Source organism: Trachemys scripta, chromosome 3 (assembly GCF_013100865.1).
Source record: "Trachemys scripta elegans isolate TJP31775 chromosome 3, CAS_Tse_1.0, whole genome shotgun sequence".
Taxonomy (NCBI): domain Eukaryota; kingdom Metazoa; phylum Chordata; order Testudines; family Emydidae; genus Trachemys; species Trachemys scripta.
In genome coordinates, this window is record NC_048300.1 from 137,753,559 (window position 1) to 137,769,575 (window position 16,017).

Genomic DNA, 16,017 nt, shown 5'->3' on the forward strand with positions numbered 1-16,017 from the left:
CCTGGAAGTTGGCAAGGCTAACACAGAGTTCAGGATATTTCACACTCGTGTGTCTGGATGAAGAGAGAGATTCCAGACCGGGCGCTCCTAAGGAAACCTAGGGGGACCTGTCCGTACAAATAAGCAGTGTACATAGAGGGTCAGGCTGATGTAGCCAGCCCCATTTCTGCCCCACCATCACCGCTGGAGCCCAATTCCCCCCATCGCTCTCTAATGCTGTCGCAGGCTGCCCTAGCCAAAGGCGCTTGATCTGACAGAGCAGTGTCAAAAGAAGACATGACTCTAAAGAAACAGGGACTGCATCGGAGGGACAGGGCATAAGGACACTTTTCCAGGAGAGGCAATCTCCTCTCTCCCTGTGTGTCCGTATTTCTTCAGCATCCCGGTGCTTCCACCCAGGTGGCTTTGGGAGAAGCAAAGACTCACATGAACGTAACTGTCAGACTCAAACACACTCCTATGAAAGGCGACACCAGGCCGCCATCCCAGGCTCATTCCATGCTACTCTGGCAATGGCCAGGAGAGTCAAGGCCAGGCTAACTCCCCCTGCGTGTTCTTTGCTTGTCTAAGAACCAAGCACTTTCCTGAGCTGCTGTCCCTGGTGCTGGCTTGCAACCATGGATCCACACGTGCTCCCACCTAAACACAGCCCCTCTGCCAAGCAGTGGCCCGGAGAGACAGGCAGGTGCAGCCCTTGTCATAGGAAAGACGCGAGGCAATTGGCTCTCTCCCTCTCCTGTGCGGGCACATCCAGATGAATACAAGATCTACCAGGGGCACGTGCTTTGCAGGGCTGTATGAAAAGGCGCGGGGATGGAGCCTCTTCTCCTCCCCTCCCCAGGCAGTCAATGGGAGTTTCGCCCCAGGAAGTGTTGGAGAGTGAGGACTCCACCATCCTATTTCCAGCCTTGCTCCTTCCCCGAGCTCATGACGGGTGGTGAGACCCCGCACAACACATGCCCTGGGAGAGCTCCCCCATGTCAGGGTGTAGCTGACAATGGGGGGCCACAACAGATGTATAGATCCTGTTCAGACATTCTTATAAACTCCTGGGGAAGGAATCGACAACGGATTGGCGGGGATCCGGATCAGTTCAATACTAGGGCAGGGTCCTTGCTGACAATGTTCCTCCAGAGCTGGCACTTTTCTGCTCATGGAGGGGATCCAAGCTCAGGAATGGGCCTGTGGTTCTGCTCAGCGCATCAGCGTCCACTGGGCTGTTGCACTTCTCAGCCACGTTTTCATTGCAGGTGCTAGATCAGGGGAGAGAGAGGAAAATGACCCTGCTAATGCAGGGTTTTGTCCTCCCCTGTCCATCCAGCAGGGCAGAGTCTAGGGAAGGCAGGTTGTGTAGTTGGATGTGGTCTATGGGGGTTTTAAGAGTGGGTCACTTGGTCCTGCAAATAATCGCCCTGTTCACCATGTGGAAGAGCTCATTGGATGTCAAAGGAGAGAAAACTCAGTCTCGGTCTGGGGCAGTCTGCTGTTTATACCTGTTGGGACTCCCTCAGCCAGTCATGCTCAGGAACCCAATCCGACAGAGTCATGCAGGGATCAACTGGGATCTGTGCTGACTTTGCTCTCATGAGAGCAGGATTGGGGCCTCGGGTGGCGGAGAGAGTCCTGGACCCGTGTCACTCTGCTAGGTGTACCTTTGGGGGAAGCTCCTCAGATGGTGGGAATGGTCAGAGCTGAAGTCAATGTCAATTCACACCAGCTGAGGATCGGCCACTGCTTTCCTTTGGTCTTTTTGCAGAGCGATCAGAGCCGCAAAAGGGGAAGGGGATACTCAAACCCAAGCGCCTTAAAGTGCAGCCCTGCTAGCAAAAGAGCATCCAGTAACTCGTGCGGATTATTGTCTAGCTGCGGTAAAACAACAAACAAAAAAACATCCCCAGCATTAAGTGTAATTCACAGCTGCTTGGATGCAAACCCCGCTAGTTTTGGGGAAGAGGAGAGAGAGATTTAGGAGCTGAACTGTCCAGGTGAGGTTTTTTTCATGTCTCTGGGACAGACTGAGTGGCGTCCCCAGACCCCGTTGTCCTAATGCCCCCTACCCCCACTTCCCTTTTGATTTGTAGGATATTTTACAACCCTAGACATGTGAGGCATTCGCTACAGGAGCAGGTCACTGGAAGGATGGTGATGATGGGAAAGCGGGACTGGGGGGTCAGGGGACATTCCTTCCAATTAAGATGAAAGGAAAAGACACCAGGAGTCTTTTACTGAAAGGAGAGAGAAGTGGGGGAAAGAAACACTCGTGGTTTTTAGACTTTAAGGAGTGAAATTCTCTGATCTCGCTACAAGTCTGGGTGGGCGTAGAGGAGCAGACTCATCCCTGCGGCGCCTCCTGCTGGTGACTTCCGGGAATTAGCTTGTTCCAGCTCCAGAGCGCCCTCTGCAGGCCGGTGGTCCGCCTGTCCTCTGGCCCCTGTGTCCCTCCCTGGACCCCGGTGCCCTTTTACCTGGGGTGCTGCCCCTGGCAGTAACCCCTCAGTCTTAGGGTCTCCCCTCCCCAGGGAACCCCTACCCACTATTCCCACCTCGCCTCAGTATAAGGCTACTGCCAGTCGTTGTCTAGCCCCATGCCCTGGGGCAGACTGCAGTATCAGCCATTCATCATAGGCAAGGTTGGGTTTGGACCTGCTGCCTTTGCCTACCCCTGGGCTGCCCTTTGCAACCCCTAGTACCTATTAGCCCAATGCTAGGCCGCAGCCTGGGGCTTTCCAGGCTAGAGCTCCCCAGCTCCTCTGCCTTTCCCCAGCCCTGCTTCACTCAGCTCTCCTATCTCTAGCTCCTGCAGCCAGGCCTATCTCCCTCTACAAACAAAGACAGACTGTCTGCTTGAGCTCCTGGCTCAAGCCTTTTTATACAGGCCAGTTGTGGCCTGACTGGGGCATGGCCCAGCTGCAGCCACTTCCCAATCAGCCCAGCTTAGCAGTTCCCAGCCACAACCTTCCCCCAGGGCTGTTTTAAGCCCTCCAGGGCAGGAGCGGGGTAACCACCCCGCTTCAGTGGGAAGTGAAGTTGGAGGGGCATGCGCTGAAAGAAGAGCAAATGCAAAAGAGATTCTCCTTTAATAATGCAAGTTGCCCCCAATAAACCAAGTAAGGAAAACAAGCCCCATCTTTCTTTTGAATCTGAGAGATGCCCTTGGAATGAGGTTAAAGAACCAGCATCAGCCATTACTGAGCAGAGTGAAAAACAATGCAAATCAGGTGATGTGTAAACGTGTAAAAGCCAAAAAAAGGGGGGAGGTGCTCAAAATTTTTTTTGCTTGGGGTGACAAAAAACCTAGAGCCGGCCCTGCTGATCACGTACCTGAGGATTCTCTCTTGCCACACCAATAAAGTAATATTGTCTGATGATTGATGATTGGCGATCCCTCAATTCGAGGATGATCTCTACCATGGAATTACATATGGGTCCTGAGATGACTCAGGAGTCCGATCCTGGAACCGCAAATCCACCCGCAGAAGATAAAGACATTTCGAGGCAGGCCAGCTGCCTGCTGGGAGAATGTTCTTTCTTTTTCCTTCCTTCTCTCTCTCTTTTCAGCTTTGAGGGCAAGGCGCTTCTCCTCAAAGCAGGCCACTGCCTGATGGAGGATATGGCCCCACTGGAGTCAGTCAGTGGCTTGCTCCTCCCAGTGTGTCTTTGTAGCATTTCCTCAGACCGCTGCGGGATCTCTGACCATAGGTGAGCTGAGAGTAGAGGACCTGTTTTGGGAGCCGAGAGTCTGGCATCTGCACACAATGTCCAGCCCAGTGAAGTTGGTGCATGAGGATCATTGCTTCAATGCTGGTGACATTGGCTGCAGTGAGGTTCTGGCATTAGTGCAGCGATCTTGTCACTTGACATGAAGAATCTTCCGAAGGCATCGTTAGTGATACCTCTCCATACTCTTGAGATGCTGTCTATAGGTCACCCAGGTTTCACATCCATAGAGGAGTGTAGGAACAACAATTGTCTTGTACACCTGGATCTTGGTTTTTTGTCTAGAATTGTTTTAAACCCCTTTGCTGCTACTGTTCTGTTGACTCATCCATCTGCCAGCATTTCTAACATGTACCACTGCAACACCCAGGTACAGTATCTAGCTTATGAACTGCAGTGAAACCCATTCATATCTATGCAGTCTTTCAGACCATACTCAACACCATTGTATCTCTCCAGCTGGGACAGTCAATTCTCCACCCTACTCTCTGGTTTAGCCATAAGCTGATGACTTTGAGTGCACTATCAAGATTTCCTTCAGACCTAATTATAAAGTTTTCCACTCATATCTGATACATCATAGAATCGTAGGACTGGACGGGACCTCGAGAGGTCATTTAGTCCAGTTCCCTGTACTCATGGCAGGACTATTATATAGACCATCCCTGACAGGTGTTTGTTTAACCTGCTCTGAAAAATCTCCAATGATGGAGATTCCACAATCTCCCTAGACAATTTATTCCAGTGCTTAACTACCCTGACAGTTAGGAAGTTTTTCTTAATGTCCAACCTAAACTGTCCTTGCTGAAATTTAAGCCCTTTGCTTCTTGTCCTATCCTCAGAGGTTGACGAGAACAATTTTTCTCCCTCCCTGTAACAAATTATTATGTACTTGAAAACTGTTATCATTTCCCCTCTCAGTCTCCTCTTCTCCAGACTAAACAAATCCAAATTTTTCAATCTTCCCTCATAGGTCATGTTTTCTAGACCTTTAATCATTTTTGTTGCTCTTCTCTGGACTTTCTCCAATTTGTCCACATCTTTCCTGAAATGCAGGGCCCAGAGCTGGACACAATACTCCAGTTGAGGCCTAATCAGCATGGAGTAGAGCAGAAGAATTACTTCTTGTGTCTTGCTTACAACAGGATACTGGGCTAGATGGGCCTTTGGTCTGACCCAGTATGGCCCCGCAAATATGTCTGTAATGAGGCTGAGTGGCCTCCCTCCCCACGGGAGAGCAAGGGACCATTACGCTCCCCATGGAGGGCAGAGCCTAGATTACCCCGCCCCCCTCACCGGAAATACCGGGGCGTGGCCGGAAGTATAAAAGGCAGGCCCTGCAGCACAATTGGGGAAGAACCTGCAGAGGAGAAGGACGCTTCGCCTGTTCTGCAGTGTCCCAGAGGGGAACCTATGCTTGGCTGTTCCCGGTCCCCAGACACCAACAAGGACTGGCCTGGAGTGCCTGGAGCGTACCCCAAGGAACCGGAAGAGGTCTGGAGGCCACAGGTACCAAACCCCGGGGAGGCAGGAAGTAGCCCAGGGGCAGCCCCAGTGCAACCGGCTGTGGCTCAGTCAGCATGTTGCAGCTGGATCCCTGCCAATGCAGGGGCAGCCGATCCTGCCCCTGCCAGGGCCCTGGGCTGGGACACAGATGAGTAGAGTGGGCCCACATCCCTCTGCCACACCCTCCTGGGGTGGCCAACTCCCTACACTTCTCTGAGAAGCTCCTGCGCTGGAGATGGAGCCTCCCTTACCAGCCCCCTACCAGTAGACTGTTTGTTTGCTGGTTGCCTGAGCTCCGTCCAGGCTAAAGCCCGCCCTGAGACTATTTGTTGCTGGCTGCCTGAGCCTCCTCAAGCCCAGACCCAGCTCAGTTATAGACTCTGTTTAAGGGCTGGCAGCTTGAGCCGTCCAAGCTCAGGCTAAAGCCTGACTGTGACTCTTGGTCACCCAGCCCTATTGTGGGCTCTTGACTATCCTGAGGACTCTGGTTCTGGCCAGACAGGACTGAACTGTGTGGCCTCCCTCCCCAAGGGAGAGTGAGGGACCATTACAACATCCCAGAATGATGTTCGCTTTTTTTTGCAACAGTGTTACAACGTTGACTCATATTTAGCTTGTGATACACTGTGACCCCCAGATCCCTTTCTGCAGTACTCCTTCCTACACAGTCATTTCCCATTTTGTATGTGTGCAACTGATTGTTCCTGATTGTGGAGCACTTTGCATTTATCCTTATTGAAATTCATTCCATGTACTTCAGATCATTTCTCCAGTTTGTCCAGATCCCTGACTACTGTTAAAAACTCTAGCACTAGACCTGTGCACATCTCTTTTCTAGGCCTCTGCAGGGAAATTTGTCTTATATTATCTTAAAGTTATTCCTACTTAAAGAGTATTATGAAGAATAAAATGTACAATTCACGTTTACAAGTTACATTTTCCAGAAGTGAGGAGACATCCCACAGGGCATCCTCCTCCTCCTGAAGTCTGGAAGAAGGAAACATCTAATTGCCTATTCATGAGCCAGCATCAGTTTTCCAGGGAATGTTGAATTTTGAAGGCGGGTACACAGAGAATAGTGATGATTATGAAAACAGTAGCTTCATTAATTCAGACTCCCGGAATAAACACGTACATAAGAAGTTAAATCTCAGTTTTTTATACTCTATCAGTGAAATGTCTCTCATTCTAGCTCTTTGAATTCCCCTCTTACCATAATTATATGTAGCTCATATATAAAATGCAGCCAATCAGCTGAAATATATACCTTGAAAATAATAGCATCATTGCCTTCATATAGTGGAGAAGTTACATTTTCCTTATAACTTGAATTGTTGCCTCTTGAGACCCTAGAGCATATTGTGTTAAAAATGGTCTCCAATTTCCTTCTGGTGTTCAAGTCTCAGGACCAATTTCAGTCCTGGTGTTCCAAAGTCAATAGGGTTACACCTGCTGAGACCAGGACTGACCTTCACCCTCATTTTGTAGATCCAGTGTATTCCTTTTTTAAAATACTGTATAGTCGTGCCACTTCCTGCAGGGAAGCTCATCAGTTCTTCTACAGTGATTGAGACTGAACGTAATTAGGGTTTCTGGAAAGTGAAGTTGAGAGTCAGTGACACTCTGAGTCAGTACTGCACTAATGTGCTAGAATTGTGCTTGGGGACAAAGTGTTGTTGGAAGGGTTTAGGGAGCCAGCTACATGAACTCCATCAGCCAAACCACTTGGGTTCAAGGAACAGCTTCCACTTAGGGGAGTTTTGATTTGAATACGATGTTGTGTTTCACTGAGATCGGCATGTATTGTGTTCCACTGTAGAACATGTATCTTTTTCTGTTTATTTAAGAATTCTATGCCCATCAATCTTGGGAGTCTTTCTCTCCCAGTGTCAGAGACCAGGATGTAGGCAGTCATGCCTGGTGCTCAGAGAAGGAGTCAGGCCTTGTTGTTAGAGCAGGAGTCAGTTGCCAGAAATAGAAGCCCAGGGTCAGAGCTGGAGTCATAGGCCAGATGCCAGAACCAAGAGGCAGAGCCAGGTTACCAGGAGCGAGGCAAGGCAGGGACAGGGGCTATCACAGCTCAGAGCAAACACTTTCATCAGCCATTGAACTACTGCCGCCGGACTTAAGAGCTGGTCTGCTGACTCTTCCTACCAATCAGCTGCACTCTTTAGGTTGCCCAGAGACTGGCAGTGCTCCAGGCCCTGATTTCTGACACCCAGGACTGTCCTGTCCTAACATCTTCCCTTGAGTCTCAAAAATGACCCCAGACCTGAGTATAAACATTCATGTTTTCTCAGACGCACTTGTCTGAGGGCAGAACCATGTGAGATGTTCAGGTCATTTCCCCAGTTACACTTTCTCCAGCAATATGCATAGATCTTAATGTGTTCTTGCCAGTTTACAACGCCTTGAAATGGACTGTTAGCGGACAGTGTAAAACCTGTCTGTGCATTGCAGTTTATGTTTTTCTTATCCATTAAGAGCCTAAACTGTCATTACTGCATATATTAGCCCAGAGAGATATTTTAAAAGCCAGACAACAAAGTCTATTGAACAGATAATAAAATGGCTCATTTATCGTTGGTTCCTTTCCCAGTCATAGTTGGATCTGGGATTCCAGCTTCATGAAAAGGGATGGAACCCAAAGGGTGGAACTAGCACCGTTATTGCCAACAGCTATAGTTTTTTAAAGGTGACCTAAAAAGGGGAAGAAATTGAGTGTGTGCCCCTGTTTGCTCTCTTATTATCCATAATGAAGACTGAAAGGATTTACTTTGTCTTGTTATTTGCTGCTCATTTTTACCTTAGAAATAGCAGGAACACCATACTGGGTCTTCCCTCTTTTGCTGGAGGGTTCCCTTTGAGGACAGACCTTGGAATGTGAATCCTCTCAGCCCTCACCAAAAAAAGGAGGGATGCTTTTAACAAAAGAGTTTTTCTTGCAGCTGTTTCTGCAGGCACCGGAGAAAACAAAATCAAACACCAAAGAGTTTAAACAATCAGAATAAAAATCACTCCCCTCTGAATTGATCAGGTCTCTTTCCTTTCAGCCTTCGGTGTTTTGTGATGTCATGAACCCTCTAGTTCTCCAAGTGGAACTGTATATCTGGATTCACAATTGTTCTCAATTAGTCAATGTCTTCACTGCAGAGTTAACCTGGGCTCTTACCTGGGTTTTAGCCCAAACTCCCCTACCATCCACACACTAAACCCTTGAACCTGGGTTTGCTTGCCCAGCTGGGGTTATAGGTTAGCTCCTGGGTTTGGCTTAAAGGCAGGTTCTAACCCATCCGTTTTGTAGCAAGCTTGCAGCTGAAGCCTGGGTTATGATGTTCAGGTTTTAAGGGTATGCCTACAGTGCAACTGGGATTATGCATCCGGGACCAGGTAAACAGACTTGCGCTAGGTTGGCTTGAGCTAGCACACTAAAAATAGCATTGTGGACCTTGCAGCACCAGCAGAGGTTTGAGCTAGCTAACTGAGCTCAGACCAAGGTGTCAGGCAGGCTTGGATTGGGGTGGCTAGCCTGAGGCACTGCCCATGTCACAGTGGCCACAGTGCTATTTTTAGAATGCTAGCTCTAGCCGAGCTAGTGCCAGTCTGTCTACCTGAGCTGGGAGGTGCATTCCCAGCTGCAGCATAGCCATACCCTAATAGTCCAATGATGCCATCCCATAATTCCCCAAGGCTGTATTTTCTGTCCCTTTTTCCAATCACCTCCTGTGCCTGAAAAGCTACCTGCTGGTTTGTACATACCTGGTCATTTACCCTGTCATTCCATGCAGCCTGCTCCATTTCTGCACAGCTCAGCCAAACAATGTGAGAAGATGCCATCCCAGTGTGCTGCTAGCTGGCCAGAGGATCATACCAGGGTTGTGGTTGCCCTCTGATGTGAGGGCAGGAAGGAGCATGATTTTGGGAGATCACCCAAAATCAGCACCTGTATAAGAGGTGGAGGAGGAGGGGATCAAGCAGATGGCTTTCCAATGTAGGGAGTGCATTGGCCAGATTAGTATCCAGACAGTTTTGCAGGCAGCTCCATCTTGCCTTCAGCCAACCAAGTACACATTCCACAACCGTCCTGCAACTGCTGAGTGTGCGATTAAAGCTTCTTCTGCCAGCTGCTCTGATATCAGGGGAAGGCTTCAGGAGCCAGGGAAAATAGGGCATCCTAAAACAGTAGTGGGCACAGATGCCCCAATGGTATATTATTTGCTGAAACTATTGTACCATGCATTGGATTTGAAAACAAGTTTTACTGTGTGGTTGCTGTTCTGTCCTTGACCTGGGTGTTAATAATCTGGTATGCTGTGGCCACTCATTTAGGTTTCTGGGTCTCTTCAAAAATCTTTCATGCCGGGCCTACTGGTTATGTTCTGACTACAAGTATTTTTGACACACATTCCCTCCTCTCCCCTCCCTCTCCCCCTCCCCCCAAAAAATCACAGTTTAGTAATTTGCTAAAATAAAACTACCTAGGTAGGGGAATTGACTTGACAGACAGTGGTTTCTGCTTTGTTAGTGATCTCTATATGGCTCACTCTGATTTTCAGAAATTCCAAGGCTCACCTTCTGTCTGGACTCTTGAAATATAATGTCACCCTCATTGTGCTTCCCCTGTCTCGGAGGTGAAATGAGTTTTCATGATTCTGAAGCATTGTATTTAAAAAAAAAAAAGTTTACAGTTTTCAAAGGCCTTTCATATATTTCAGCACAAACAGTATGTGACTGTCCGGTGTCTAGGTTACCAGATGTTTCTGCTGTCAATGGAAAGCTTAGGGCTTGTCTACACTTGGAAATTTACCAAAATAGCTATTCCAGAATAGTTATTTCCGTAAATTTCCAAGTGTAGACAAGCCCGAGGCTTTCCTGTCACAACCAGCAATGAATCATTCATTGCTTTAGCAGAATGCTGCAACACTGTGTGCTGTGTCCAAATTCTTCTACAGCGGAAAGCTACCCAGTTCATAGTTGAAATATGAGCACTGCTGCAAATTAAGGGCCTGATCCTTTAAACACTAGCCCTTACTCACCTAAGTTGCCTCATTGTAGTCAAGGGAACAACTCACAGATGTAAGTGCTACTAGTTATGACTAAAAGTGGCAAAATTGGACCCAGTGCACTCCCTGCATGAGGAAGGGTTTATAGGCTCAGGTACTGAATTGCTGATGACTGACCACACATCAGTAAGCCAGTTTTAGTTTATCCAGTTCTGGGTAGTTATCTTAGGTACTTGCGTGGCCCTTATCACTGTACTATCAGAGCACCTCCCACTCTAATGTATTTCTCATTGCCACACCCCTGGGAGGAAATACTGCTATCATCATCTCCATTTTACAGATGGTGAACTGAGAAACAGAGCCTAAGTGACTGGCCCAAGATCACACAGGAAGTATGTGGCAGAATAGGAAAGGGAACCTCGCTATCCTGAGTACCAAGCTAGTGCCCTAACAGCTGGACAAATTCTCTCTATCTCCAAGTCTCACTTGTGCTTTGCACATTAGGTTTCAGATTCACCTCAATGGGCCCAGGGTCTCTGGGTCTGTTGGGGCAGCTGCTTTGAGGAGGGAAACAACATCCCAGGAGAGGAAATACAATGCTACCACTGCCACCTTTCCCAGGCTTACCACCAGGATGGGCAACTTTACATTCAGACTGGGGCTAAGTAGCCTTGAATCAATGCATTCCCTGGCCAGCACCAGGCACTGAGAGGCTGTGTAACCTGCCCCCAGTGGAGCAGGGGGCTCACACCACTGCACAGCCACTCTCTGCAGCCCTTCAACTCCCTGGAGACTGTAGCCTAGGTTACGTCAGCAGGCGAATTGAGCCCTGGGGCTTTATAGCTCATCAGAAATATTACTTGAGGGACAATGCCAGCAATTTCTAAAGAGGTGATAATCTTACAGCATTCATTCACAGCAAAGCTTTACAGGATGCGGCACAATGTAACATCAGCAGCGTTCTGTTACACATATTGGTGCCGCTCCATCCCTGCGCCTGAGTCATCACAGTGGCTTCATGACACACAAAGCACAGATTTGAGGATTTCTCTTGAAAAATCCATATTGATCCAGTATTGGCAGAGGTGGGGCTAAGAGCAGCAGTAGCCTCATTTCACTCAAGCTTCATTAAGTCTATACAAGCTTGCAGCCGTTCACCCAAATGTTTTCTGACACTTCTTAATCAGTGATGTATTCATCCTGGCCAAACGCAAACACCTTCCTCTGCAGGTGCAGAGGCAACCCAAGCAACAGAATTGATGTGGTTCCTCTGTGAAGGGGGAGAGGCTAGGTGTTGGGAGCTGGGCAGATGGTGTGAAGCCTCTGCATGGTGTGGGGGACAGGACTCAGGGATTTGATGCTGTACGGGCCAGGCAAGGGGAAGAGAGAGGCTTTTAGCTCAATTCAGAAAACATTAAGAAGAGAGAAACTGCCAGACCAAATCAGAGGCCACCTAATCCAGTATCCTTCTAGTGACAATGGCCAGATGCCTCAGAGGAAGGTTTAAAACCTCCATAATAGACAATAACATGCCTATGGAGGAACTAGAACAATACAAAATTAACATGGCCATCCTTGTGAAACACACCCACTTGATGATGATCAGTTACAATGCCATTTTGAGACCTGTCATTTATCCAGTTTTTAATCCATTTGATGTGTGCCATGTTACAACACAACATTCGTCTCTACACCAAATTGAAAATGTACAGTGCAGTGGTTCTAACATCTCTCTTTTATGGATCTGAGATGTGGACTCTTTATAGACGTCAAATTAAACAGCTTGAGCAATTTCACATGCGCTCCCTCTGCTCAATAATGAGCATTCACTGGCAGGACAGAGTGACTAATATTAAGGTCCTTGAGAGAGCAAACACAACCAATATTGAGGAAATGTTACTGAGAACACAACTTAGGTGGACCAGGCATGTCATCAGAATGGAAGACCACTGTCTCCCAAAACAGATCCTGTATAGGGAGCTGAGTCATGGCAAAAAAAAGCAGGGTTGTCCATATAAGCGACTCAAAGGTAATCTGAAGAGCAATCTTCAATGGACTGGCATCAGTCCCAAAGAACTTGAGCAAATGGCTCAGATCAGGACTCACTGGTGGTCTCTGACAAGATCAGCATGTAACAGGTTTGAGCAGGATCGACAAATTCATCTCCAGGCTGCACGTGAAAGGCACCACAGAGCTGCATCATCAAACATCATAAATGCAGACTTCCCATGCCCTCAGTGCGGCAGACTCTGTGCATCAGGGTTTGGACTTTGGAGTCATATGCATACCCATAGATGAGAACTGTGAAAATAACGTCAGCAGCACAGCGATGGACTACCAACACATAACATATACTACAAATCATTGCTTATCTTTTACATGAGCTTCTGGTCTAGTGCTGCCTGTTTTAGGACATATGTTTAGGAAGAACATATGTTGCCCTAAAGAACACTGAAGGATCACAAAATGATCATTTATTAAGAGGCTCTCCCAGCTCTTTTCAACTGAGTGGCCCTGGTCAGGGCCAGCTCCAGGCACCAGCCGACCAAGCACATGCTTGGGGCGACACCTTAGAAGGGGCGGCCAATGTTGGGGTGGCGGGGGGCGCTCGCGGTGGGGTTTTTTTGTTCGACGCGGCAGTGCTCGAGGGGTTTTTTTGTTTGTTTTGGCCGGGCAGCGTGGGGGATGTTTGGGTGGGGTGGGGCGGCGCTTGGGGGAGGCAGGGGTTCGGGCAGTCTGGCGCGGCGCTCGGGGGTTTGGGTGGCCCGGCGCGGCGCTCCAGGGGTTTGGCCGGCCCGGCCCAGCCCAGCCCAGCCCAGCCCGGCGCTTGGAGGGGCGGGGGTTTGGCCAGCCCGGCGTGGCACTCCGGGGATTTGGGCGGCCCGGCGGGGGGCGGGGGGGGGGGGGGGGGGGGGGGGGGGGGGGGGGGGGGGGGGGGGGTCTTACGGCGGGGCGGCGCTCTTCTTTTTTGCCTGGGGCAGCAAAAAAGTTAGAGCCAGCCCTGGCCCTGGTTTTTCATCAAGGCTGTTCCTGTAGCTCCTCTGATAAGGCAGTGCAGCAGATGTACTGTGATCATGGTCTAGTCTGCGTCACTCTGACACACCTCTTTGCCACTCTCTAGAAAGAAGAACCATAGTCTTGGAGGATTATAAGTAAAACTTGAGCACAGTTGAAAGAAATTTGGGGTAGGAAAGATGGGTAGAGGTAGAATTGCAGGTGGAGTGAGGTGCAGGGAAGGGGAAATGGTGGCCTTAAATAAATGAACAAAAGCCCTGCAACCTCACTTTACTTCTAAGGTGTGAGATCTCCCTTGGCATGTGCCCTTTCTTGAGACGATGCAGGGTGAAAAAGAACATACTTAAAGGGCTGGAGTCCTTGGACCCCAAAATAAATAAAATCTTTGCATCCTTCCTTAATCTCAGGTTGTTTTATTGAAAACTCAGATTCACAAAGAAGAAAATCCTATTAAGCTACCCATACACCATAGCAGTAAAGTTTGTTTTAAAAAATCTCCCTCTCCTACGCAGTCCCAAATCATGTAGGAGGCTTTTATTAGATTTCAATTAGATAGCTTTCTTTTGTCACATAGCCCGGGAGCACGAGGCACCGGCGAGGGAGAGGGAAGGTGGGGAGTACTGACTCAGGAAATCAAATGAAAAACCAAGCGAAACAAAATATTTATAGAGGTCAGTTTTTAATCTGGAATCAGTTGAAGATAAATTTCTGCAAGGTAGAAGGTCTCTCTTTCGTCCAGCAATCCTGCCTACAGACCTGCGGTATGTGAAAGGCCAGAAAACAAAAGTGCAGTATATCTATAATACATTACTGGAGTTTAATCACTATATCAATTTACCATAACATATCTACAAGGACCAGAGCTATGAGAACTATCATGTCACTACACCAACATGTATTTACAGAACTAAGGCCAATTATTGCTGCTGCTGCTGCATTGAGGCTATTAGGAGTCCCTGCTTGACGATCAATATTACTGTTTGTTTTCTGGAAGACTCCATTTTTTAAGCCTATAGGGATAGATTTTGCTCTGCTACACTAATATAAATACAGAGCAACTCGATTACTTCTGTGGACTTACTCCAGATTTATACCAGTGTAACTGAGAGCAGAACTTGCCCTGTTATTTTCAATATAAGACATCATGTTTTCTTCCTCTTTCCTCACTGAACTACTATAAACACCATAAATTATATCCCCCACAATCCTATACAATATATCAGAAGTGAGCCTTTTAATTTAGGGATGGTCTCAGTTAATTTGTTACTTGTTTCCTCATTAATTGTTTATTACTCTTGTCTGCGAGCACAAATAGCAGCATATGGATTCCTTACAGACATCATCTCACATAAAGATTAGTTAAGGCACTGTGATAATGTTGCCTGGGCTGCACTCCAGTCGTATTTAGATATTTTGCATAGCGTTCTCATTTCCTTATGGATTCAGGCACAGGCGAGTTGGAAAATAAGTCCCGAAGGAACCTACTCAAATGTATCTCATCATGTATGAGGAATTGCAGCGAATAAGATGATGTAATATTGATTGTCCGTTAATAAGGAGGATGGGAATGTCAGCCAAAGGGATTAAGCTCATGAATAGCAGATGATGAGGAAATAATGAGAGAATTGGTGTAGTAAATGAAGACATAAATGCATGTAATACAAAGCAAGCAGCATTTACTCTGACCCCCAAAACTTGCTCTCATATTAGTGTACAGTTTTAGTAGTATAATAATCATTAAGTTTGTAATCTCCATTACAAGAAACATAAAGATTCCTCTCACTTGTACAATACTGTGCATTCCTGTTCGGTGTTAATAAAATTGGTTCCACCGATAGTTATGATTCCTTAGTTTAATCATCTTTGAGTATATTATCTTTCAAATCATGCAGTTGCAGTCAGAATAGCGAGCCAGTCATCTTCATTTTAACAGGTTGTTTTTTTCCAGCGCCTCAATACAATCCTTTTTAGTGTACATAAGTGCTGTCATCATGGCCCATTTAAGCAGATGAGGAGAGAGGTTCAACATCTCAGCACAGATGTGCCAGTGGCTGCTTTGGTATTTTTCTCTCTTTGATAAATACTGCTACTCCTTTATAGTGGAGGACTACTTAGGAGCAAATCCATAACATGTGAATGTATCAAGAATCTTTCCAGACCAACACATCCACAGCATACTTTGTTTCCTTAGTTATATATCTTATGCATTCAGGTAGATGGGGTAAGGGTCTGATACAGCTAATGCCACATTTTAAAATATCTAAGTACTTGCTTGGATTTTAGAGGAGAAAGAAGTGTGTGTCTACACTCTGGAACACAGCTACAGGAGAACTTCTGACCTTGGTTCTTCTCCACCCCTCACTATTAAATCAGCAGGGTTCCTATTGTTACTGAGAAAATGGCGCAGTAAGGAATGGCTTGAGGCATAAGTGATTAGCTTCACTAAATCACACACACACACAATTCCATAAGTGCATCTTTATTTATCTAGCTATGAGTGTGGGGGGAAGGGTGTCTTACCTTGTCCCCTGTCTGAATGGACCCAGGTCTCTGTTTTTCCCACTTTCAGCAATTAGTTTAGCTCTCCAGCCAAACTTTAAAGTCCTCCCCTGAGATAATGAAGTCCCAAACAAGAGTCCAAATGGAATGTGAAGTTCCTTTGCTGGGTCAGAGCTCTCTCAAGAGCCTGTTTATCTTTGCCTTTTCACCCAGTCTCTGCCTCTGATTGAAGTCTTTCCCCTTGATTGCAGGGGTAGAACCATATCGTCTCTAGCAG